The sequence below is a fragment of the Psammomys obesus genome, unplaced genomic scaffold, assembly GCF_907164565.1.
Source record: "Psammomys obesus unplaced genomic scaffold, mPsaObe1.curated_primary_1811, whole genome shotgun sequence".
NCBI classification, from domain to species: domain Eukaryota; kingdom Metazoa; phylum Chordata; class Mammalia; order Rodentia; family Muridae; genus Psammomys; species Psammomys obesus.
This window is the reverse complement of record NW_026596034.1, coordinates 20219965-20245612: the sequence shown is the minus strand read 5'-3', so window position 1 is coordinate 20245612 and position 25648 is coordinate 20219965.

Below are 25648 nucleotides of genomic sequence, written 5' to 3'. Positions count from 1 at the left end.
TTGAGGCCAGTGGTGACTGAGGACAGAAAAAAGCCTCAGTGTTTGTCCGGGATCACACGACTAAGCACAGGCAAGAGCGTCACATGCCTTTTCAGAACTGACTGCAGTAAGGCTACTTGGGGCCACCGTGTGAGGACTTGAACCCAAATGCTAAAGGCTCATATCATACCTTTGCAAGAAGAAAAAACTCTGGGGAGCAGTTACCTAAGGACAGGCTTATGACGTAATGCTGCTAAGTGATGCCAGCATCCTGCATTGGCCTCTGTACTCAGCCTGTGTCCTTGAATACAGGGAGGCCATGATGTGGTTCTCCAGAGCATGCATTTCACAACTGTAGATCATCTCCCACACATCTCTCTCTGCCTTCCTTTATGCATAACCTTCCAACACCTGCTCCATAAAGGTCTTCTCCGTGAGAACAGCTGGGGATTCTGTAATTTTCCTTGTCTGGTCCTCTGCATATTTATTTTTTATGGAATTGAAGTAGAATTGAAAGGAAAGAATAGAGAAAATAGAGTTGACTTGATTAAGTATACTCTGAGGCAGGCAGGCAGACCTGTGCTAAGGGCTTTACAATGATTATCTGATTACCACCTTAAAGCAAAGCTATTATATCAAATTTACAGATTAAAAACCATCCAAGGCGGTGGAGATTATTTTGTCTGAGTGTAGCCAGTGCCTACATCTACAGTCAGGATTTAGCCCAGATCTGTTGAACTAAGACTGCAGCTTGTGTCGTTTTCACTATCTAAATGAGAAAGCTCCAGCAAACCACATATTTGTCCTTATAAGTCTTGGGAAATGGTTGTTTCTTATCATGCCTTGGAGGCAATAGAAAAACCTACTATCCCTCTACAGCTATCAGATAAATATTAAATTATGTTTGATTAAAATTTTGTTTGAAAAACCTTTGCCATATTCCAATGCTGAAAACTAGAATTCTGTGCATGCAGTATCTGATGTCTTCCTCCTAAATAAAGCATTCAATTAACCAGCACATTAAGGTCCTAAACATTTCAGATGAAAACAGTCTTCCCTATAAAAATGTAAGGGATACCATATGGAGAAGAATTCACAGTGTGTTCACAGAACACTTGGAGGCTGAGACTCTATCTGGTGATAGAGAGAGACTGACTTCTAGATTTTATTTTATTCTTGTTGTCTCTGCTCTCTCTCTCTCTCTCTCTCTCTCTCTCTCTCTCTCTCTCTTGTCTTCATTGTCTGCTTGGGGAATGGGAGAGGAAAGATGTGGGAACTCAAATTTATTTCTGTGTTTTCAGATGCCCAAGGGTGACTGATGACAGAGAAAAGTCACTGTGTGTCTCTGAGATCACAGTGGGAAACACAAAGGAGAGCTAAATCCTGCCTTTCCTTTAGCTTTTCCCCAGGAAGGCTATTAGAGGGACAGTTTCAAGAATTACAAACAATGAATTGGAGATATATTGGAGATGTTATAATGAGAAGATGGTTGTTCAAAACTTGTGGTACAGGATCTATAAGTCATGGTGATGGGAGGATGTGCTCCAGTCCACTGGTAACTTTTTCTTTACACTAGTGTCTCTAAGGGACAAAGATAAAAGACATGAGTTAATCTACGTGTGACTTAAAAGGTCCTTTTGGTTGGGTCTATGACACCCACTGCAGTTCTTTTCTCTCTTAGGAAGGACCAGTTAGGGACCAAGTACACACACATTTCATTGCCTTAACACAATTTCTGCAGGGTAATCATAATTTCATACAACTTAGAGATACAGGGCCAAAGTTCTGGAAAGCTTATGACTACTCAATAGCCATATAGTTTAAGTGGTAAGTCATAGAGCTAATCTTTAAGTTGGGGCAGGTGCTTCTCTGGCAGAAGGTACAGTCTTAAGAAGCCATAATAGGCCACAGTTCTTATGGGAAGCACAGTTGTTGATGACTCTTCACAGAACTCTGCCCCGTAAAGGAAATATGATGGATACCCTGCTTCTACTAAGGACCCCCAGCCATTGTATCCTCAAGAGAAGGAAGCTCTTATTTGTATCATTCAGAGAAGAATTTCCTGTTTAAAATTGAGTGTTCTTCACCCTTCAAACTTCAAGGGAAAGAGGATTGAGTGATTGAATGTAACAAAGTAAATCCCTCAGAAATAAATGAACATTTCATATTGCGCTTCATTTCAGTTTCATGAGCTCCAAATAGCACTTCAAGTGATTAATGTTTTCTTCATTAACCGTAACTAAGCCTGAGCAAAGCCTCTCTCTTTTCTCTAGCATGTTTTTATAGGAGATGGAGGGTAGTTCTTTTCTAAAAGTAACCCTTTGGCACCTGTTGTAGGCAGCTCAGATAGAAGGGAGAATGGCATGAGACTGGTTGTTGGTACTGTGACTTTCTGTATGACTAGCCATAAAAACAAAACAAGACAAAACAAGTTTCCCATCCACGTTATAATATTAGGGTGTTCGTGTGACCCTTAGAAAAACATGTTTGTTCCTCAGGAACTGTACTTCTTGGTACTCATATGCGTCAAAACTGGACTGTGTTTAGGATTTGCCTTAATCAACAGAATGTGCCTCTTGAAAAGACTAAAGTATAAATTTTCCAAAGCAGTAATTTCTCAGTAGGGGATGATTGCTCCTCCAAAGGGTGTCAGGGTCAAGAGGTGTTTTTCTCTTGCTACTGGAAGAATGCTACTGGAAGCTAGTGAATGGGGATTAGGGATGTCACTAAGTTCTCTGTGATGCAGAAGACTAGAAGCTACCACTTCTCCATAATCACCCATTCTCCAATTTTTATAGTGGTGAGATGAAGAAGCTGGTTTAAATCCTTGAGCTCAGATCTGGTTCACAGTCTCCAGCTGCCTTACTGGGGAACTCAAGTGAGGATGCTCCATTGAAATGACAAATGAAGAGAGAAGTCTCAGCTTCTTGGAGAGACCATGAAAAGGAAATCTGTAATTTATTTATGTAATTATTTTACTAGATGTGGCCACCTGGCAGAAAGCAACTAAAGGAAGGGGAGGTTTGTTTAGGTCCACAGTTTAAGAGAAAAACAGTTCACCATGAAAAAGGTACAGGGAAGATGGCAGGTGGCTGGGAATTCTCACATCCAGGCAGAACAGGGGACAAAGGGAATATAGGTGCTTAGCTATTTCTTTTTCCACTCAGTCTAGGGCACTAGCCTGGTGATGGTGTCACCTAAATGCAGGGTGGGTCTTCCCTTCCTAGTCAATCCACTTTATAAATGCCCAGACACACCCAAAGGTGGACCTCACTAATGTCTTAGGCATTTCTTAACACAACCAACTTGAGGACCTAGATAAACTGTTATCCATCCACATCACATTTCAGATAAACCAAGCCCTACAGCCGACTCAATAGCTGAATGTAAGTGGAAAAGAATCATCAGTTAGACTAGCCAAGGAGCTGCCCAGTTCAGCTTTCAAAAACAGACATTTACATTTTTATTATTGCTTGAGTTTTTAAAGATAGTATATCCTGTATTTGTTTTTTTGTTTTTTTTTTACCACTTCATTCTTGCAACAGTATGTCTTGATTGCATTTCTACTCCCCTTTTTTCCTCCTCCTCTTCCTCTTCTTCCTTCTCCTCTTCTTCATAACCTACTGAGTCCATTTCATGCCTCTTGGTTTGTTGACTAATTTTGTTGACTTGATCGTATGTAAGTCTTATACAGTGAAACCATGGCTGCCATCGAGTTCCTGAGTGCAGAGGCCATACCATGTATTCCACAGCACTCCATTCATCCTTCAGCTTGTCATTGCTGTTTTACACCACTACTGCTTGAAATGGCTTGTGAAAACTAAATCAAGAGCATCCTCTAAAGAAGATGTGGTCACAATGAATAAAAAAGAGTCTTCCACATAGAGCCCACTGGTCTATCACTCAGGTCCCATCTTTGAGTCTAAGTTTTCAGCCTCCTGGATGAAAAGTAGTTGAGAGCTAATAGTGGAGTCTGAAAGTTCTCATTGGAGTACCTTATTGAAGTCTATTCTCAGCTCAGGAGAGTATCCTCATCCAACTTCACAATCCCTCTCCTTAAACAGTTATACAATGACTGCTCCATGTGTTTGGAAAGAGAGACTTAACCTCAAAAGGAGACCCAAGTCCATTGTTGAGTTAGCAACTGTGAAACTCTTCCCATTGTTGGTCCCGGCATCATGTAGCCCTTCCAAATCTTAATGTAAAGAAAGATGCCCCTATAACTATGTGGATACAAAGCTCAGACTCAGTCTCTTTCTGCTAAAGAACCTGGCTTGGAATACCCTTCTTCCGCCACCTTTTCTAGCTTACATTGAGGTTTACATTTAAGGTTTTTGTCTTAAAACCAAGGTAGTTTGGCCCAGAGTACCATCATTGATACTAGTAATAAACAGTGTTCCTTCCTTTATCACTGGATCTTTGTTATTAGTTGTTTTGATAATAAAGATAGGAACAATAACCCTTACCCTAAACACAAAGTCCTAAAAGTTTAACTGTAACTCTAGGAAACTTATAAACAGTAAATAAATATGTGGGAATATTAATCTTCACCAGAGATGCAAAACGTACAAACTAAATCTACCTTGAGATATTATCTTACACTGACTAAATTAGAGAACAAAGTAAAAATAAATTCAAATACACTGTGTTGGTGGCATTGTGGGAAATATTGGTCCTTTTAATCTGATGATTTAAATATAAATTTCTTAATACTAGAAGAAAGCAATGTGGCAACACATGGTGGAAGCTATAGATATGTTCCTGTCCTTTGACCTATTAATTGTGTTATAAGAGTCTATCTGAGTAAATTCATTTAAGAGAAGACTTGAAATGTAAATGCTTTTACTATGAATTCCACCAGGCTATGAGTCATAGGTGTGGCATATTTAAGTATATAGTAGATAACAGGAGCCTGGAGCAGAGTTGGAAGACAGAGCTTTGAATTGTGTATAAAAAAGTGAGTGAACCTGATGTCTCCCAAAGCTTTACATTCTGACACATCATTCCAGGGGCCCTGGCTGTTGTGAAAAGGTACAGCCCTGTATGCGAACTCCAAATCACCATGACCAGATTGTGTGAGTTGGACCCTGCACCTGCCTTTTATGTAAAATTCCCAAGTAACTCTGCCTCCCAAACATGGTCATCCTGGTCAAAACTCTGTCTGTCTGTCCCTTTTAAAGAGAGATGGAATTAGTATCTTTTCAAAATTTTCAGTGTCATTTTGTTATGTTTTTATAATTGTCAGAAGAAAAAAAATGTCACCTTCCTTGAGCACTCCAGATAAAAGTCATTTTAGTTATGGGTATTGTAATAGACCCAGATTAAGGTGCATAGTTTTAACCTCCTCTCTGTGAGTAGGTTAAGTATGAAGACTGAAATCTTGCTTTCGGAAAAGGACGTTCCTTTCATGATTAATATTCTGGTTAGTAGATATTAATGGCACAGTTAAGAACCTAAATGTTCCAAAGGCCTCTTGCGTCCGTATGTATAGCGCTCCTGGTTCCTGGCTTGAGGCCTCAGCCTAAGGTATGGTTGTAGCTTTGTCTTTGGTTTCGCAAGGAGTTTTCTAACATATGACGAAGAAATACTAAATCTCAAAATGTAAACGTATTGGCCCCTCACTCTTTAAAGAGGAACATACAAATGGCTCTCTGAGTAGAGCTGGAAAACAGGCAGAAACATGGAAAATAACAGACGGTGCTACGCCAACCCTGTTCTTAGACGTAAGGGCATAAATGAATTGACTATAATAAAAGTTAGTGCATATCATAGTTTCAAGATGTGCATGTGATAGAATAGGGCATTTCCTATTTTTTTAAGGAAGTAAAAGTCCTGTCATTAGCAGAAACACATTTAACTGCAAATTCTGTGTCAGAATGATATTGGACAAGAAGACATTTTAAAGGTTAGTCCTTGACACTAATTAGTGTTCACCTGATGCTTAGTCCAATTACTGATGGCAAGGGCCAACACAGGATTAGGGGGCAGGTACATGTGCACATTTGGGTATGTTCATGAACACTATCAAAGAGGCAAATAATTCGTCAGGAGGAAATATTGCAGAGCTGTAGGAGGTGCATGTTGATGTGGATGGAGCCAAATGGTAGAGACAGGCTTCTTTTCTTGTCTTTGTCATGTCTGCAGAAGATGAAACAATATTTCATCCCCGGTTTCCTATGCGGTAGGACCAGGTCGGAAAAGGATGAAGGCATGTGGGAGCTTCGACTTCAAATGAAGTTGTGCCCACTGTGGTGTCCAGAGCAATCTCAAAGGTTTTACTTTTCCTGACAAAGGGGACAGTGGTTTCAAAAGGATATTTTAATTAAGAATGATTCTGAAGACTGAGGTTTCACTAAGTGGATTAAGAGGAAGAACAGACAAAAAGAGGACTCAACCATCAAGGTGATTCTCTCTAAATGTCGCCCTGTTTATAGCAGCAGGCAAGTGGTACACCATGTGCTTCTAGTTAAATATGGCTAAATGTCAAAAACAAAATACCAAGTTTTAGTTTTACATTAGGCCATGCATTTGATTTTAAAAGCTCACCATTATTTTCTGAAGATCTAGTAAAGTGTAGGTCTTGTTATTTAGACTGAAGGTCCTCTATGTATGACCCTGCTACTTCATGTGAAAGAGATAGAAATAAGATAATCACAGGACAGCTGTGCCAGCCTCTTCAGGTCATTTACATGGATGGACATGCATGTGTGCCTGTGTTATCTTTTCCTCCTCATGCTTAGAGACAGTCAGATTTTTTTTTAAAGAGATACAGGTACTTGTAGTGCAGTATTTTGTGTCATAGCATCGAAATAAATATTAATATCTGTTAAAATGAGGAAAATAAATTACCATTTACGGAACCTATGTTAGTTGATTAGTCATGTTTTGGTGTCTCTCAAAGCTTTGCATTTTGATTGGCATCATCCCAGTAACTGGGGATTTTATTAAATGGTGCAGTCCTCTGCCTGAATCCCAGTTTATGAAATGTAAACACGCAAGGAGACAATTCTTTTGGACCAGGACTACATAAGCACACTGTACAAGAATGGGCGCACAGACTCATGTGTGTAAATGTGCCTCCCAGGTGCTAAACAGGGGATGCTCTTTTATAGAGAGCAGAAAACATGCCTGTGTGAGTGTATGTGTGTATCTGTATGTGTATGTGTTTGTATGTGATGTGTATATGTGTTCTCACATATTTGGGTGTGTGTTTGTTTGCAAGGGAGGGTGTGCATGTGCCTGGAGACCCAAGCATTTCATGTGTGGAGCCATCTCTCCAGCCTGCTCAAGTGATTTTAATGAGCCATAAGATCAGAGTCATAATTCTTAATGGTTTAATAATACCACTATAAATGTGTCTTTTAATGAAACTATATAAGTGTTCTATATTATTATTTTGTTATTTCTATTTAAAAGAAACATATCAAAATTTTGTATTCCAAGCACCATAAAACAAGTAAGTGACTAAGATGAAGCATGTTGTATTTAAACATATTTAGTACTTTAAAGTCTCCCTTGAAGTTTACACTCTTTCTAGATTGAAAAGGCCGTAACTACCCAACCAGCCCTAAGGGACTAAACTAGTCTTATGGAGACTTTGTGTCTTAGTCAGTATTCTATTGCTGTGAAAGACACTATGATCACAACGACTCTTATAAAGGAAAGCATTTAATTGGGGCTGGCTTACAGTTTCAGAAGTTTAATCCATTGTCATAATGGTGGGTAGAGTGATAGCAGGTAGGCAGAAGTGGCACTGGAAAAATGAATGAGAGTTCTACATTCAGATTGACAGGCAGCAGAACGAAAACAACACTGGACCTGGCTTGGGCTTTTGAAACCCCAGAGCCCACTCCCAGTGACACACTTCAAACAACAAGACCACATGTACCCCAAGAAGGCTACACAGCATAATCATTCTTAAGTAGTGCTGCTTCCTGGTGACCAAGACTTTAAATAATATGAACCTATAGGGGCCATTCTTATTCAACTACCCTGCCTTGGGAGATGAGCTTCCTGATGACCTTTATTTTGATGAAGCAACTAACCCTTGTGGAGGCAAATTGCATGACAGAAGTTCCCATACCTTGGAAATGTGATCTGACAAAATGTCAAAGGCAAAGGCTGTTTTCACTAGCCCTCAGTTCCTTCCCGTTCTTACCAGTCACAACTCAAAAGCCCATAATTTTAAGTCTCAGATGACTGGAATAGAATGACCATTTTTTATGTTATCATCTCTGTCAGGTGCTTTTACAGATATTAGAGCATTACTGCTTTGAACGCACTGCCCAGGTATACAATAAAGACCCTGCTCTGCTTAATGGTGAGCACTGTTGCAAAGGTTTTAAATCTCCCAGGAAGTGTATGATATAAGCACACAGTAGGTAGCTTTCAGGCTCTCACATTGTTAGGCTACCTAACACTGAAAAGGAAGCTGTGTTGATGACCAGATAAGGCATTTCCAGAAGAAACAAAAATTCTCCTAGAGATATAGCAATTCCGTTCCTAGGTATTTACCCAAGAGATTTTTAAAAGCCAGGTCTGTATAAAAACATCCAGATAGAAGGCCACAATATCACTATAACAGCACCATTTGAAATACCAAAAAAAGTGTGTACAAACACATATCAACAGATGAGTGGAAAAACATAACCTGATGTAGCTATATAATGGGTATTACTGGGCCATGTAAAGGACTAGAGTATTGAGATGGTATAGAAAGGCTAATTTTTAAAAAAGAAAATGCTAAGTACAATAAGTCAGATTCTGAAGACTATATAGTGCATTGTTCTATTTATATAAAATGCATAGAAAAAGCAAATCTGTACAGATAGGAATACAGATTGGTGGTTGCTTGGGCCTGCGAGGAAAGACAGTTAACTGTTAGCAAGCATAGTATATCTTGATCTAACAAAAATGTTCTAAAATGCAATAGTGGTTTTGTATCCTCTTTCTGTTTTTTTAAGGTGGGTCAGCAAGTCCCATAAGACTATCATTCAATCACTGACCTCTCTTTTCATACCCAGATTTATTTGCAGAATTCATACAAAAAAAAATCATGAGGAATTACATAAAAGCAGACTCAAGAAACTAAAGTTCAAACAAAATCTTACCTCTGGATTTTACCCAAATAAAACCACCTTCCCTTCTTAGGAACAAAAACATTCATGTCACTTACTGTGGCCTCCTCTTCTTGTAGTGAATGCCTGTAGATGGGATGTCATCAGGAGATCTTATTTTAGATATGGAGTAAAGGATGGTGAGTGAGGGATGTCGTACACTCATCACTCAAACTAGCCAATTGCCACAGACACCCACTATTAACTAGTTTGCTGACAACATCCCATATCTGGTGACCCTTGACCCAGATGTCACACATGAGACAGTATCAACCCTTTCTTCTTTTACCATGTGGCAAGTAGATAAACCTGTTTGTGCAGCCTTTCTCCAGCCAAGAGTTCTGTATGTTCTCTTAGTGTCTTCATTCTTATGTGTGGACAGCCTAGATCTGTAATGCTGAAATTTTGATTTGATTGTGCTGACCCTCCTTCCTGCAAGCCAGAGGAGACTACATGCCATTGATATGCCTGCTAACTCTCAAAGGCCTGAACCTTATTTCCCGGAATCCCTGTGCTCTCATCCTAAAGTGAGAGAGACAACAACTTAAACCCCTAATGCTTCTTATTTTCTTCCCTACACATTTATAAGCAACTGTCTTTTTAAGGAATTGGTGTAGTACGAGATTGCCTCTGGCAATCTCTGTTTGCACAAAACTCAAATTTCCCCAGGTTACCGTTGTGGAAATGAGTCCAAATGCTGGATAGATTCATTTACCTGTGTGCTCCAGATGCCTGATTACACATGCCTGGGAAAGTGGCTGTGGTTGAGTCCACCCTCTGAATAGATGTTAGGACAACTCTTCTCCAGGAATTTACACAGGTTGTTCAATGCTGGTGGGGCTGTTTATGCATCCCCCAAACATTCAGTAGGCCGTGGCTGCACCAGTGTACTTGACCCAACACTCCACCTTGATTCTGATTGGCCCAATTCATAGCAACACCACTAATTATACTCTTAAAATTGGATATACTCCAATATTAACATTGTCTGCATTCAGAGCACCTAGCCCGATGGTTAGGGCACAGTCATCTATGAGAGGATCATTTCATCTTCAGCAACGTTCTTCATTTCATCTTGGCTCCAATGCTGCGAATCATATTGGCATATTTAACACAAAGAATCATTTTTGTTTGTCGAATGCTTAGTCTTCTCCATGTCAGAATACATACCATCTATCAGTTAACTAAGCTATCAATAAATCATCAAATACTAAATTAATGTTGTTTGACTATCTATCTCCTATATCCAATATAGAGTTTTTCACTGTCAGCTCAGTTAATGTTTGGGGCTAAATAATTATTAGGTAGCCGTTCTGTGCATTTTAGCGTGTTTAAGTGATATACCGGGCATCTATTTTCTTACCACCCTCCCAAACTATGACAATCAGAAGAGTAACATCAGTGTGCTCAGTGGAAGGAAATTCATGCCTGGTGCTGTTAACGTGTTCAATGCCTATGGCTAGGAAAGTCCCCAGGAAAACTTAGTGCTGTTGTTTGGCTTAACTGCCACGTGGTCCAACTGCTTTCTAAATATTTGTGTTTATTATCTGTAGATTTGTACTTCTCCCCACTTTGGTTCGAGAAGCGTCTTGTTGTGGTGAGTCATGGTTGCTGTGTAGACTTAGAACTGCTCAAAGTGCTAAGACTAAACTACAGTAGAGTGCTGAGCCTTGATGAAATCTCCGTGTCAGCCTGCTTCCCAAAGGCTCAGAGATCATCCGTGAAGAGAGAAAGAAACCAATGCATGGGATAAGAGAATGGGGAACGCGCCGTGAAATGCTCCTCTGAATGTGACATGGCCGTCGCACTCACAAATTTACAGCAGGCGACCTGTTCAAGAGCAAACCAGTTTCAAACAAAATCCAGTGTGGATTCAGGCCTGTCTTTGGAAGCCCCGCCCCTAACTGAGGGGGATGCTGTCAGCCAGGAGAGGGAGAGTCACCTTTCTTTGGGGTTTAGCGACTGATAGGCTGGACATGCTCGCACGGATGACCCCACATTCGTCCACAGATGAGCATCTCTATCAGAACTTGGTGTGCTATGCTGTCTAAATTCACAATGCCAGGCATAATTTACCTCCTGGTAAATGCCAACCCCAATGCTTAATCACCCAAGTGTGTCCTCAGTTTTGTTTCCTGTGATTCAGACAGGAAGAGGGAAAGAAGGAACCAAGAGGGTAAGAGAGCTCCCAGTGCTAGTTAACCCAAGCTGAGCAGGGCCACAGCCAGGGTTCCCCATGTTGTACCTTAAAGAATACAAGTGGGTCCTTTATCCTGTGTGAATCCACTACCTGCTACAATTCCCCCAAGCTTGCCTAGTTGGCTCCAATTCGCTCGTTTCAGCTGTGACGTGGAATCTAGGGATGAAAGTTTTTAAGCGCCGATTTCTATGTCAGAATGTGTCCTCGAAATTCATGTTGAAACTGAATTGCCCAGTATTCTAGTGGTGAGAGCGGAGGGGTTTAGAAAATGGTCGTCATGAGGAAATTAGGTGTACCTAATTCTGAAGAGACTCATCCCTTGCCTTTGTGCTGTATGAGGACATAGCATTCAAGGTCCAGTATATAAACAGAAACATGGTCCCTACCAGGTACCCTATATCTAGCTTGCCAGTGTCTTGACCTGGTACCTGCCAACCTCCAAAAACTAAGAAGTAAACAGGTATCATTTATAAATTACCCAAAGTTAGACGTTTCTTTATAGCATCACAAATAACCAAGACACTAAGTAAGCAGAAAAAAAAGGAGGTGGGGGAAGTTTTAGCCAGTCTACTGGCTTCTCGGAGTCTGACATTTTTTTGGCTCAGCTTTTACATGGTAATTTGATTCCTGCCCCAATAGTCTAATGCCCGTACGATGGCTGACAGCTTCGGGTTTCTATGTCTAGAATTCAAACAGACATCCTTATATAGCAATTAACAGTGATGCTTGGAAGGGATGGCAACAGGCTGAAAAAAATTAATTGAAAATTTAACCTTCAAATAAAAAATACTTAAACCTTAGATTTCCCTTTGTAAGCAGCTCGGGCTGCCTGAGAACACTCTCTTGTGTTATTTAAATGTTTCCTACATCATTTCTGATGAATACAGCAGTGCTATTTTCCAGTCCAGTCTCCTTAATAAATATATGTGTCAAATATCTATTCCCTCCCCTGAATGCAAAGACTTTTAATTCCCCTTGTTTGCATGTGCTAACTGGTTGTATAGCGAGATTAACAGCTCTGTCTTTTTTCTTTCTCAGATTTTATAAGCAAAGCCAGTGGGCTTCCAGACAGAGTGAAAAAGGTACCTTCTTTAATTTTGCATATTGTTAGCTGCAATCCAGTCGCTAATGTTTGTTTTATTTCCATCTGTCAAAAGTAATGCCAAAATACTTTGTGTTTGCCTTGAGTTGGCTCAATTAATCCTCTCCTGGAGACAGTTCTGTCATTTCATGTTTGGTTAAGGCCCTGATTCAGTAGCTCCCAAACAGAGAGCTTGTCTCTGCCAAAGGCATCCAGGATTCATTTTATTACAATGTTCTAGGGGGGGAATTCCACTTGACAAAGACAAAGGGAAATGTAGGGTAGGGACCTTCAGTGGAATGTCCACCTGGGGCCAGCCTTTCCTCAACTTTGAGTGCAAATAACAGTGCCATGGGCTTTCTCCATCCACTCCATTTACTCTAAAGACACGGCAAAAGCTGTTGTTACAGGGTTGCCCTAAGCAACTGAGCTTGTCAGGACTCAGCATGGGACAGGTGTCCAAGCATGCCATCGTCATACAAGTCTGACAGCGGTTTAGTTTGCTCGCACTGCCATACCAAAAGAGCACTGACCAGGTGGCTTAAAGTAGAAAACTTGTTTTCTTATAACCCTGGAAGGAGGAAATAAGAATGAAGGTGTTAATGGAGTTTGATTCTTCTCTCTCTCTCTCTCTCTCTCTCTCTCTCTCTCTCTCTCTCTCTCTGTGTGTGTGTGTGTGTGTGTATCAGAGAGGGGGGGCTTCCATTCTTGGCTTATATGTGACTGTCTTCTCTCCTTCTATAATGTGTCAATTTTTCCTTTTCCATAAGGGTAATATTCAGACTGGGCTAGGCCCACCCATATAACCACATTGTGTTTTAATCACCTCTTTAAAGGACCTATCTCTGGATATAATTATATTCTGAAACACTTTGGATTAGGGCTTCAACACATGAATGGTTGCCATAATAGATGGTAAGCAACATAAAATAAAATAAAGTTAATTGATAAAGCTAAAATACAATGAGGTGGGAGGGAAAGATTTAGGTAAAGAAAATCTAAAAGGATCTGTTGCTTTCTCTCTCTCTCTCTCTCTTGGTGATACTGAGGAGTAAACCCAGGGCTCCTTGCGTGCTAGGCAATCAGGCTCCCTACCACGCAGCTACATTTGGAGGCCACAATCTGTACCTTTCAATGTATCTCCTAACTCTTCTTGCGTCTCTCAGTGAAGATCGTCACCGGCTCTGGAGTCATAGGTTTTACAGGCTGTAGGTTTCTGACTGGGCACACTTTACATTCAGATTCCACCCTGGCATCCCTTTTGCACTGTGATCCAATGTCTTCTGTTTAAACCACCTGCATTTCAGGTGTCTCATACCTGAAGAGGGGCTCAGAGCGGTAATTACTACCCCTGAGGTTGCATTGTTAGGGGTGTTGTATCATAAAGGTGAGTGGCATAGCCATGGTGGGGAACTATGACATGTCCTCCCCAAATGTGTACAGTCTGAGATGCTATCTATAGAGAACGCAATAGCAAGAACAAACTGATGGTGAAAATACAGTCTGTGGTAAATTTGCTTCTCACATTTATGAACTAGAGAAAAACAGACCGCTCTGTCCACCACCTTCTCCCTCCTTTCACCGTTCTGAAAGGAGTTTAACCAAAGATATATCAGATGACTACACGTCTTCATTTTTAGCCATTTTGTTCACAATTGCCAAATATCATATACAGTAGAGAAGGTTCATCTATTGATGTTGCTTTAGAAACAGAAAGCCTACTGGTTTGTAGTTGGAGTGTTTTTGTTTTGTTTTGTTTTGTTTTTTGTTTTCTAAAATATGCTCAAGTTCTCCCCAGTGAAGGGGTTTGACGACCCCTAATCAGTGTCTAAGACTGGAGCATGGTAGGAGACATCCTTGAGTCAGGAACCAGGGTCCACAAAAGGAGACTACTTGGCTGGGCCCAAACTATTTTATTATTCCACATCCCATCCTTAAGTAGTACCCAGTCCCCTGGCATCTTTATGCAAAGGAGATTCTTGTAGAAATGAGTCTAGAGTCTGTGTAAATGGGGACTTACTAGAACAGAAGAACAAAGAGTTGGATTGGGAACAAAGCAAAACCAAAAACAGAGCTATCTACAGAAAAGCAGAACTCTGCATGGTGCATGCTTTTTCTCAATGGAAGATATCTGTTTTCACCCAGTGCCAGAGTTTGAATAACTCAACTTTAAAGCAGAATATTCCACTTCTGAGACTTTTTTCTAGATGACACTCACAATTTAGATTTACCACAACAGAGGAAATAGATGCCAATGGTTTGTAACTGCAAGGGTGCCATGTAATGCCCTAAATGATAACTGCTTAATATAATAGGCAAATCTGTGAATTTGGATATATCATAGTAAGAGAAGATATGAATTATTATAGGTTATGTAATTATAACTTATATAAAATGAGCAAGAACTAAACTGGAAAAACACATCACACTGTGTCTAATTACATTTAAAAGTTAACATAGTCACCCAAGAATACATTGGGGAAGAATTCTTCTATGCATGGTGGGTGGTAGTTGCTTCATCTGCTCTACCCACATAACTGAAATCTACCTATATCTCATTGGGTTAAGCCTGCAAGTTCCATCATTAACCGAACAGATTTTATGGAAGCTGAGGGTGAAGGGTGGGATCTAATTTAGGATTTAATGAAGGTAATCAAAGGGTGGTTTAGCATGGTTGAACCTAATCCGAAATGAAAACTTTATGGAGATTTCTAGACAGTTGGTATCCCGTAATTCGTGTAACCTTTGAATATTACAAAGCAGAGCCTTAATAAAAACCTACCATTTTTTTTCTTTCTAATAAAGACATGATAAAATGTGCAGTTTCTACTTGCCAAGAAAATGGCTTTCACTTAGCTAGAAATTTTTCCATGCAATATCCCTCTTCTTATACTATTCTGGACATGTGGAGAGTCACCCCGTGATAACATTCCATGGGGCAGGCCCAAGATTTTAAGTTGAATAGCCTTGTAGGTTTTTCCTAGGAGGGAATCATTAAATTTGTAAAGTGTGAATACTAACATTCACAGAAAGCCACAGTCAACAGGCATTCTGTTGGATCCAGCCTGCTCTGGGCAACATCATCTCTTCTGCTTTGCTCCAAGAAGCTGTCTGCCTTCTATGCTCTCCAGTGGTTCAGATTTCTTCTTCATGGCTTGAGATATGGCACCGTGGAGGAGTTTGCCTAGCAGCCATTATTTTTCAAAGTGGGAAGACACAAATAATAAGAATAACGTTTTAGCTGCCCATCTGTAGATTCCACACCTCTCCCTAAGTTTCACAATCCAGCCCTCACACTGGGTTTTGGCTGGCAAATGGCTTCACACTCATAGCCTTGGAGAATCCACACTGAAAAGACTCTTGAAAAAAGGAGCATGCTGGGGTGGCTGATAGCTATTATGTGAAGCTTTGGGATTATGGGGATACCCCTCCAAGTGTCCTTTAATAATTTCCATAAGAAAAGAACACCTTTTAAAAGCCTCAGTAGTATGCAAACCTCAACTCCAAACATGTAAGGAGATAATTCTGTTCATTCCAGCAGTTTTGACACCACACACGAGGAATCAAAATATCAAAAATCACAATGAGGGGTAGAAAAATAAATTCTCATTAAAAACATCACCATATGCTGAATGCTGGGAGGAATGATTTTTTAATTCCAAACTTAAGAATCGACTTGCAAACCAATATAAATAGGATAAATAGATGCCAAAGAGAAGACTGCCCTTGATGTTTCAAAATATGTGTATGGTTTGAGCAATCTAAAACTTTATTTAGTCACTCATTTATTTCCTCAAAATTGTGCATGTACTGGGCCACTGGGAACTTTGGCAGGCCAAGCACACAGTCTTTATCCTCGAGATCTTGAATCTTTAATTCATATTCTGTGATAATAAGCGTATTTTAGGATCAATAAATACTAATTTAAAAGCATCTGGACAAAAAAACATTATGAGATAGTGAAGCTTTTACATACAGGAATTATTTTTAATTAGTCTTTTCTTTGAGCCAATAAGCACACACAAGCACACACACATACAAACAACTCTGTTTATACTAGCTCAACCAACCAGATTCTGTAACAACCATAAAAATATATGTTTATTTATTTAAATTGCTTCTTGTTCTAGTTTCAACCCCACCCCATTTCCTTCCATTTTGAGTTCTTGCAAAGGGCAGTTGGCCCATTGCTTCACTTATGGTAGCTGTCAACTTGACACAGTTAGAGTCATTTGAGAAAGTATTCTCAACTGAGAGGTTGTCCTGATTGGATTGTCTTGTAAGCCTACCTTGGGGGTGGGTAGCCTACTATAGAAGGAACTATTCCTAGGGGTGCAGTAAAAATGTTAGATAAGCATGAGCCTAGTGAGCCATGAAGCAGCATTTCTTCATGGTTTCTGTTTTAAGTTCTTGCCTTTAAAATCTTCTATCAGTGATGGACTGCAACCTATAAGGGAAAATAAACCTCTTCATCCCTTAACTTGCTTTTGGTTGGGGTGTTTTATTCCAGCAAATTAGATGAAACTGGAACAACTATCATGTATTTCACTGTGTATCCTCTGAATGTTTACTTCTCAGAGATAAACTCAAGTAATGATTGGATGCCTATGTCTCAGGAGTCAGTCCCCAGAGGCAAAGGGGCATCTTTGGAAGGTACAGTAAAGTTGTTGGCATCAGTGCTTAATAAAAGGTACTCCTATTATGTCATTGATCTGAAATGTCAAAGACCAAAATAGAGCCAGGTGTAGTGGCACTCACCTTTAATCCCAGATTTGGGGAGGCAGAGGCAGACAAATCTTTCTAAATTTGAGGCCAGCCTGGTCTACATAATGAGTTGTGAAGACCCTGTCTTCAAAACAATGCAAAAACCAAAAACAACCAAACAGAAACAATAAAGAAACAAATGCCCCACACACACACAAAAAAAAATGAAAATGGAACATGGAAGGGGGAGAACAGAATGGATAGATTAAGACATAACATAAACTTGCTTTGTTCCCAGTGTCAAATGGAAAGCCCCTTGATACAAGCTAGCAATTGTTTGTTATGCAACTGGATAATGTCTATTGAGAAGTTGAAATAAGTATGTGGGCATAGAACATATAGAGTACATTGTAAGATGCAAGATGCTAGAATCCAAAACACTATGGAAAACACTTTGCAAACAATAACTACCAAAAGGACTGATATGAAAAATAGAGAGCTTTGTGATACAAGGAAAACTTCAAAGAACTAACACCAATCATAGAAGATGAGGAGATGAGCTATCTACAGTGAAAACAGATGATCGATGATTGGGAGAGTCCACAAGCTGAATAGGGTCAACTTGAAAGCATGTCTTGAATGGTCTTCCCTTTTCTTCCTTCCCCTCCCCTCTTTTCTCTTTTCTCCTTTACTGTCTTTATTCCAAGAAACATGCACTGAATATATTTGTCATAAGGTTGCAAAGGAAAGGATAAGAGAAAGGAATGACAAATAGAGAAGAGATGTGATTTACTTACATTTTGGATTTATTTTTTAAACATAAGGAATCGCTTGCAGCCTAAACTGGAAGGAAACTCACTATATAGTCTGGGATGGTGTCAAATTCTGGGGAAGCTTTCTGTTTTAGTACACCGAGTGCTACATTTACAGGCATGTACCACCATGCCCTGCTTTAATTTTAGGTCCTCTTGAATATGAAGAAGAAATAGTTGGAAAAAAACACTATTGAGAGTGTCTTTAGTCTTGTACAAAGCTAGGAAGATCTAAATAAGGAGATTTAAACCATCACTGTATTATAACTGAAATATTTTTTATTTTCTAAGATTCACAAATAGGAGGATGTGGGAAATGTCAGAAAATGCAACAGCCTGAATAATGTGTTCAGTGGAAAGAAGTCGACCCAGGAATGTTGCAGTTAGCCCAAAGCCCCCCTACTAAGGTTTGAATATGCGACCCCACCCCCCACCCCGCTTCCTTAGCCCCATTTTATGTATGGGAAAGTTAATTTCAGCATTCAGATATTAAAGATATTTGGAGGTGAGGCTTTGAGGAACTCAGTGAGTCATGATGACTTGCCCTTATAAATTGATTAATCCACTCAGGTATTACTGGGTTATTAATGGACTGGTTCTGTTGTAAAAAGCAAGATCATATTGTCTCTTTTTGTCTTCACATGTGAGCTCCATGGTGCCATAAACAGGTGCTCTTCAGGGGGTAGGAAGCTGTCAACATCATGTGACTTTTGTTTGTAGGCTTTAGATATGTGAGGTAATAAAACTTTGCTATTGAATTTTCCCATCTCTGTTCTTTGCTACTTTTATAATTGGACTCTGTCCTTCAGAGGTGTTCATGTGGATGAGCACAGAGTTCCCCACCAGTTGCACTGATTTAGAAGGTTGTGGAAACTTCAGGCTGAAGAACCTTGCTGGAGGAATTGCACTAGTGGGAAGACCTTGAGTTTTATCACTGAGCTGCACTTTTTCTCTCTCTTTGCTTCTTGACTGGAGATGCCATCTCAGGCTCCTGCTTCCATGCTTTCCCTGCTATGACAGACTGTATCCCCTCAACCTGAAAGCCAGCTTGAATCTCTCCATAACTTGCTTTTGTCAGATATTTTAGGTAAAACACACACACAACACACACACACACACACACACACATCACGAACCCAACATCTTGAAACACTTGCTGAGTAAGTTTTTCATAAGTGCTTATTGGAAGGAAACAGAACCTACTATGAGCTATCTATGATAAAGAAATTACTTAAATGAGTGACTTGAGAATGGAGAGAGTACTAGATGAGGAGTTCTTTCAAGACAATCAAACAGGGACCAAAATGGTAAATATTCATCCAATTGCATTGCTAGTGCCTAGATAATTCTCAAGAGATGATTCTCAACCATACAGTGCTAATTGAAACAAAATGAGATGAGAGATGGGGGATGAAATCAGCTTGCTAAAACTCATCTTAGAAGGGTGGGAGTTATTAGAAAGTCTTAAAAAAAGAGAGAGGAAGAAAATAATTTCAATATAAAAAACTAATCCTGTGTCAAACTTGTAAAAATGTTAAGTTGTTTACAGATGACTGAAAAAAATGTAGATCAGAAAATAAACACATAAAAATATATAATTATGAGAGAAAATGGTCAAACGAAATGGTCAAGGCAGCCAGTAGCTACACAAATTCTTGTTTTGGGAGCTATGTGTCAAGAGATTATCCCTAGCTTTTCTTTTCCTTCCTTCCCCCTCTCCCTCCCTCCTTCCTTCCATTCCAAGACAGGGTTTCTCAGTGTAGCCCTGGGTGTCCTGGAACTCTCTCTGTAAACCAGGCTGTCCTCGCACTCACAGAGATCCACCTGCCTGTCTCCACAGTGCTGGGATTAAAGGTGCGTGCCCACCACCGCCCGGCGAGTTTTTCACATGTGCTTTGTTACTTCACTCAGCCTGTATTTTATAGAAGGGGAACCTGAGGCACATGTGGTTAACGGACATAGCCTGTACTTGGCACAGATTTGTTCACATGTGGTATTGATGGTCAACATTGAACACAAAGTCCCTGTGTAAACCTGTACTACACCAGAGTACTTCTAAAATCTGTAATACAGGTTTCTCAGTTTTTCACAACAATAAATCCTGTTACTCCTTCCCCTTGCCCCGTTGTTATACAGAGTCCTGAAGCTACCTTTGAAAGAAAGAAAGAAAAACAAACAAACAAACAGAGAAAACCAAGTAATAGACAATACTCCAGGCACCAAGATCATACACTGTTACAACATCTCTCTGACTAGCATTTTCAGAGGACTTTTGTCCTCACAGTTTGAGGGCTAGCTGGAGTCTTCACTGAGGCCTTCGCCCTCTACCAGGAGTGATGTAAGCTGCAGCTCAAGCTCTGTCACCCTGAGGAAGCCACCAAGGCAGATTTGGCACTGTCCCAGAAAATGCGAGCTTTTTAGGTTATGCCTTCAAACCAGACAGTATTTCCTAACAACCAAAAATCTCAAGATTTCTGTATAATGCTCGGTATTAAATACTAGTACGAAAGAAAACTAAAGGACAGAGGAAGCTGAATTATAAATGCTATCAAGGAAATGAAAAAAAAAAAAAACAAAACAAAACAGAAGAAACAGGGCTGGAAAAATTAATTCAGACTTTATTCCAAGCCAAACAGTATTAAAAGAGACAAAGGATGTCATTTTACAGTCCCCAGTGAAGATCAAACAGTCATGAAAATTTATGTGCTGAACAGTACTACATCAAAATATATAACTCCAGACATGTTAGAAATAAAAGGGGAAACTTACAGAAATGTGTGTATTTTAGGAGTAAAACAACCCTCTTAACTCTAGCAGGTAAGAGAGACTAATGGTAATTAGTACATGAATCAATCTATTATTTACTTATTCCTTTCTATATAAAATCGAAGTATGTAGCCCAGATTACCTTCAATTTCACAATCCTTGCCTCAGCCTCCCAAGTGCTGGGATTGCAGACATGTGTTTTACTAAAATAAGCTAAGTTTATATAAGGAAAAATGCTCTTTAATCTTCCATAGAAGAGTTAGAAAAGTCTATCTTATTCTAAGTCACAGAATAAACATAATAAATTCTTTTTTGTTGTTGGTTGTTTGTTTTGAAAGTTTTTCTGTATATTCCTGGCAGGCTCACTATGTACATAAGATTGGTCTCGAACTCAGAAATCGGCTTGGCTCTGGCTTCAGAGTGCTGGGATTAAAGGCATGCCCCACCATGCACGGCTGCATACAAATTCTTCAAAGTAAATATTTTATAAGATTGACTATGTTAAATAACCAAAAGTAAAAGCAAATACAATGACCATAAAAATTTTCACTCAAAAAAACAAACAAACAAAAAAAACAAAAACAAAAACAAAAACAAAAAACCTGGAGTTAAATAATGGTCTCTACATTATCGATCATTTCACTGTAAGATGAAGGCAAGAGAATTTTCTAGTGATATGTGTGATACTGTCTAAGCTGCTCTTCAAGGAGAAAGGCATGTCAATGCCTTATTAATTAGGAGGAACCAAAAGTAAACCGTTCAGTCAATTTAAGGCCGAGAACCCAAAACCAACTCAGGGGAACAGATAAATGCAAATAGAGTAGAGATAAGAACAGAAATAAATTGAAATAGAAAATAATTAGAGGAGAGACAAAAAGATAATTATTGCAGGAAATTGTACAGAAACTCTCTCTCTCTCTCTCTCTCTCTCTCTCACACACACACATTTACACACACTCAGTGAGGAGGTGTTAGCTGAGAATGGGGGAGGGAGGCTCACAGAGGAAGAGAGATGATGACAATGTAAGTAACACCAAGAATAGCTGGGAAAATCGTAGGTAAATATATTATTTTATAAGACTACTTTGAAATATGTATAAGAACAGAAGACATATTTAAGGAAAATCACAGTAGAATTTTGAATTTTCACTGGAGCCAATAAAGAACAGAACAGATATTACAGGAGAGGAGATCAAAGATGTGCAGGGAGCAGACAAAAAAAGGCCTTGGGCTCTTTCCTACCTTTCTGGCTAGAGTATTTGGGACATTTATTTTTTTTGATGATTCAAAATCCTCTTTTAATCCATACCCGAACCCCTGTTTTTGTTTTTGTTTTTTCTCTCTCTTCCAATATAATGATTCCTTAGAAGCCTGTAGAGGCTACTTCCGTGTACACATAGCCTGCTGCATACTTCCTGTGTCAACCTTAAAATGTGCCTTCCTGATAGACTCTTCTTCCTGTTAGACTCCCTAACCTCTGTCAGTTCTCTCTAAGATAGCTCTGCCTCTCTTCTTCCCTTCCAAGCTTTAGCCTTTCAACATGGCTCTTCCAATCTGATACAGAAAGTTACTAAAGGAAAGAGCCCCAACCCGGGCCCCCCCCCCCCCCCACTTGCTGTGCAACAAGTCAGGGCCGTTTTGTTTAAAGCTATACCTCTTAGGAACCTGAACTGAAATGACAAAAGAAAAATCCACAATGAAACCTCCTACTTCTTTCACTGTAAAAAGAAACCAATTGTTTGTCTCATAAACAGATCTTCAGCCTGGCCTACACATTTTTAGAAAGTAAGAGATTCGAATACAAAATTGGGATGTACTCCATACAAAGCACCACCTAGAAGCCTGGCTTCAGATGGTACATATTATAATATGCACTAAAAAAGCAACCAACAAATTTTATTGGAAGTGTATCGAAAATGATTGAGAGCAGATATTAAGTTTTAAAAATGCTGCTGTCAGAGGCCGTGAAGAATTCTTTTTTGAGCATTAGTTAAGACTTGACAATCCTTACTCTAATACCTCAAGGGTGTTTTTCTCAGTTTCTTCATCATCAGTCACTCTCTTTTTACATAGTAGATTGATTGAGTTATTTAAGTGTTCCTGTATGCAAAATCACCTTAATGAGTATCGACCAAGGGACACATTCTCACAGCCATCTCTGAGGTGCTTGGTAGAATACCAATATGCTGAAGCCATTGGGTTTCTTCTGGAACAGATCATGAAAAAGGGAGGAATATTATTTTCAATCCCTAGCAACTAATGATCCATTTAGAAGGATAGTTGGAGGAGCTAGATATGAGAAAAGAAGACACTTATTTGTAATTATCAGGACCTAATGTGAATCTTATGCCCTAGAGCTCTCCAAGTAAAGAAGAGCATGTGTTTGGACCTTCTAGTGAATTTCTTTTCCTAGAGCCAAAAGCAGTTGCATGAATTCTGGAGGCATGGCATCTCTCTTTGGTACTTTGTATGCCAGAAGTTTAGTTTCTATAGAATTGTCATGGCGGGGGGAGGGAAAGGATGACTTTTGTGTAGAGAATGTCAGTTATTCAGGCGAAGCCCTTATCTGAAGCTAAACCGCGGGCTCCAGTTATAAGGAAGTCTCTGTGACAATAAGTTTCAAATACTTGCTTTCTAAAGCCATAGACCAGGTTGAAGGCCTGCTAGGAGAACTAGTATCTTGACATTTTACAGTCCAAGAAGTACTCCAGTTTCTGTCTCCAGGTTCCTCAAGTTCCTGCTCTGACTTCCTTCATGATGGACTATAAGCTGTAAGGTGAAACAAACCCTTCCCTCCCTGAGTTGCTTTTGGTCATGGTCTTTACCACATCAATTGAATGCAAAGACAAAGTTCTATCTTGCTTTGGGGGGAAGTTTTGATGCAATGCCCCATGATGATCTGCCTGACACTGTGTGTTAAAGAACAGGAACTCTTGTTTTATGGCCTAGATACACAGCACCAGCATTGTAAATTAGGATGGGATTTGGAAGACTTTTTAGCTCAATTCCCAACTCTATGTTAAAGAAAATCCAGATTTCCCCAAATTGGCTCTTTATGTGTTTCAATCTGAAAGAGTAGAGTCTATGCCCTCTAAACATGTCAACCTTTCAACACAAGGGCAGCAGAAATAAGAGAGTTGGCAGTGAGGGTGGCATTTCATAAATCGATATTGAAGTTTCAGGGAAGTTTATATAAATGCTAAGACTTTGAGCTTCCAAGGTCATGAACCTTCCAGTCACAGGGAAGGTCAGCAGGAGGGACACAGGAGAAAACCTAGCTTGTTCATTAGACCAATGAAGAGGAACAGTTGGCCCCAACACAGAGAGTCCTAAAAGCCATCAGTCTCTTGAGAAAGTTCAGTGTATGTACCCACTGTTACCCAGTGGGATGTGTCTGGCTCAGGACAGCCTGGAAACATTTCTCTGAAGCACTGGTAACATGTTCGCTGCCTTTATGGAGCTTAAATAGTAGCTCACGGAACCCCATCTGGCTGTGTCGTGCGTCATCCAACTGGTGGTGCTCTCTATCACTTGGTTCTGGTTTCAAATACTAGAAATCTGTCTTCTTGTCTCCAAAATGAGTGGCTAGTAACTGTGTGGAAACTGTCTCCAACAATAGGTCAATTAATGGCTGCATTTTAAACAGCATCTTTAAAAACAGCAATTAATTTCACTGCGTTTTGGATATCTCTCCCATGTACCTTATCTATTTGAAATCACTGTTATTCTGGGAAGATACGGAGACTATTATTTCTGAAAGCTTTACAGACTGTATTCTGTGGGTTTTTTTTTTCCCCTGCAATGAATGCAGAGATAGAATTAGGCTTTAATTATCGCTGGCACCTTTTCACTAGTGGAAATAGACTTTAAAAGGCTGAAAATGAGAAGAATCCATCCTGAAAGGAGAGTTGATAAATGCTCAGAAAGACTATTTATCCAAACATATCTTCAAATTCAAATGCTATCTGATCAGAAGAAAAAAAAGATAAAAAGAAAAAAACTCCAAATACTACACGGGCTATTTATGCTTACTTATTAATATTCCCTGCACTATCCTAGTCTAATGGGTTTGGACTATCATAAGCCTTTTCCCTGGTGAAAGAAAAAATCAAGGAGACTATTTTCACGCGTTCTTTAAACATTACCTCAGCTGTAGCAGCATTATCTTCGACAGGATTAGGCTCTTCTGCCCTCCTATTTATTTTCCCAACAAGCTGCAGAGAGAACATGAGCGACTTTGGTCCAAAGGGCAGTGAGCGATAATTTTTCACTGCTTGTATTATCTGGCTGTGGGAACTGGGAAAATCTAAGTTCACAGACCAAACGTAGGTTGGGTAGTTTATGCTGACCTTGCCAAGACCTTCCTGAAGATGTCTGATTTCATGTAATTCCTGTAGGCTTGGTCATAGGAATCTCGCTCTCAGAGGTTTTACCATTCAGACTGGGCAAATCCTGTGCTGTGAAGAACTGTGCTGTGCACTTCAGAATAGTAACAGCATTTGGCCTCTACCTGCTAGATGCCAGCAGTATCACTCTGCCTTCAGTTTAGGTGACCCAGAATGTCTCCAGACATTGCTAAACATCCTCAAAGGGAACAAACCCACTTCCAATTAAGCATCAGTCATATAAACTCAACTAGTTGAGGTGGTAGATAGTAGACAGGTGTTTGTTATGTTGGCACCTGAGCAGGGAGCCTTAAAATTCACTATTTATAACTGATTGTAAGAAATGAAATGGTCAGGAAAGAGAGTATGTATGTTTTAAAATTTAATTATGAATGTCAGGTTATTCTCCAAAGTGGATAAAGCCATTTACAGCACTCCCAGCTTTCTGTTTCACCATGCTAAGTTTATTTTTGGCTAATCTAATAAAAGGAAAACAACAATTTTCTTGCTTAAATTTGCATTCCACTGATAGCTGTTAAGATGAATGTGTTTTCTTATGCTTCTTGACTTTTTTTTTTTTTTTTTTTTTTTTTTTTTTTTTTTTT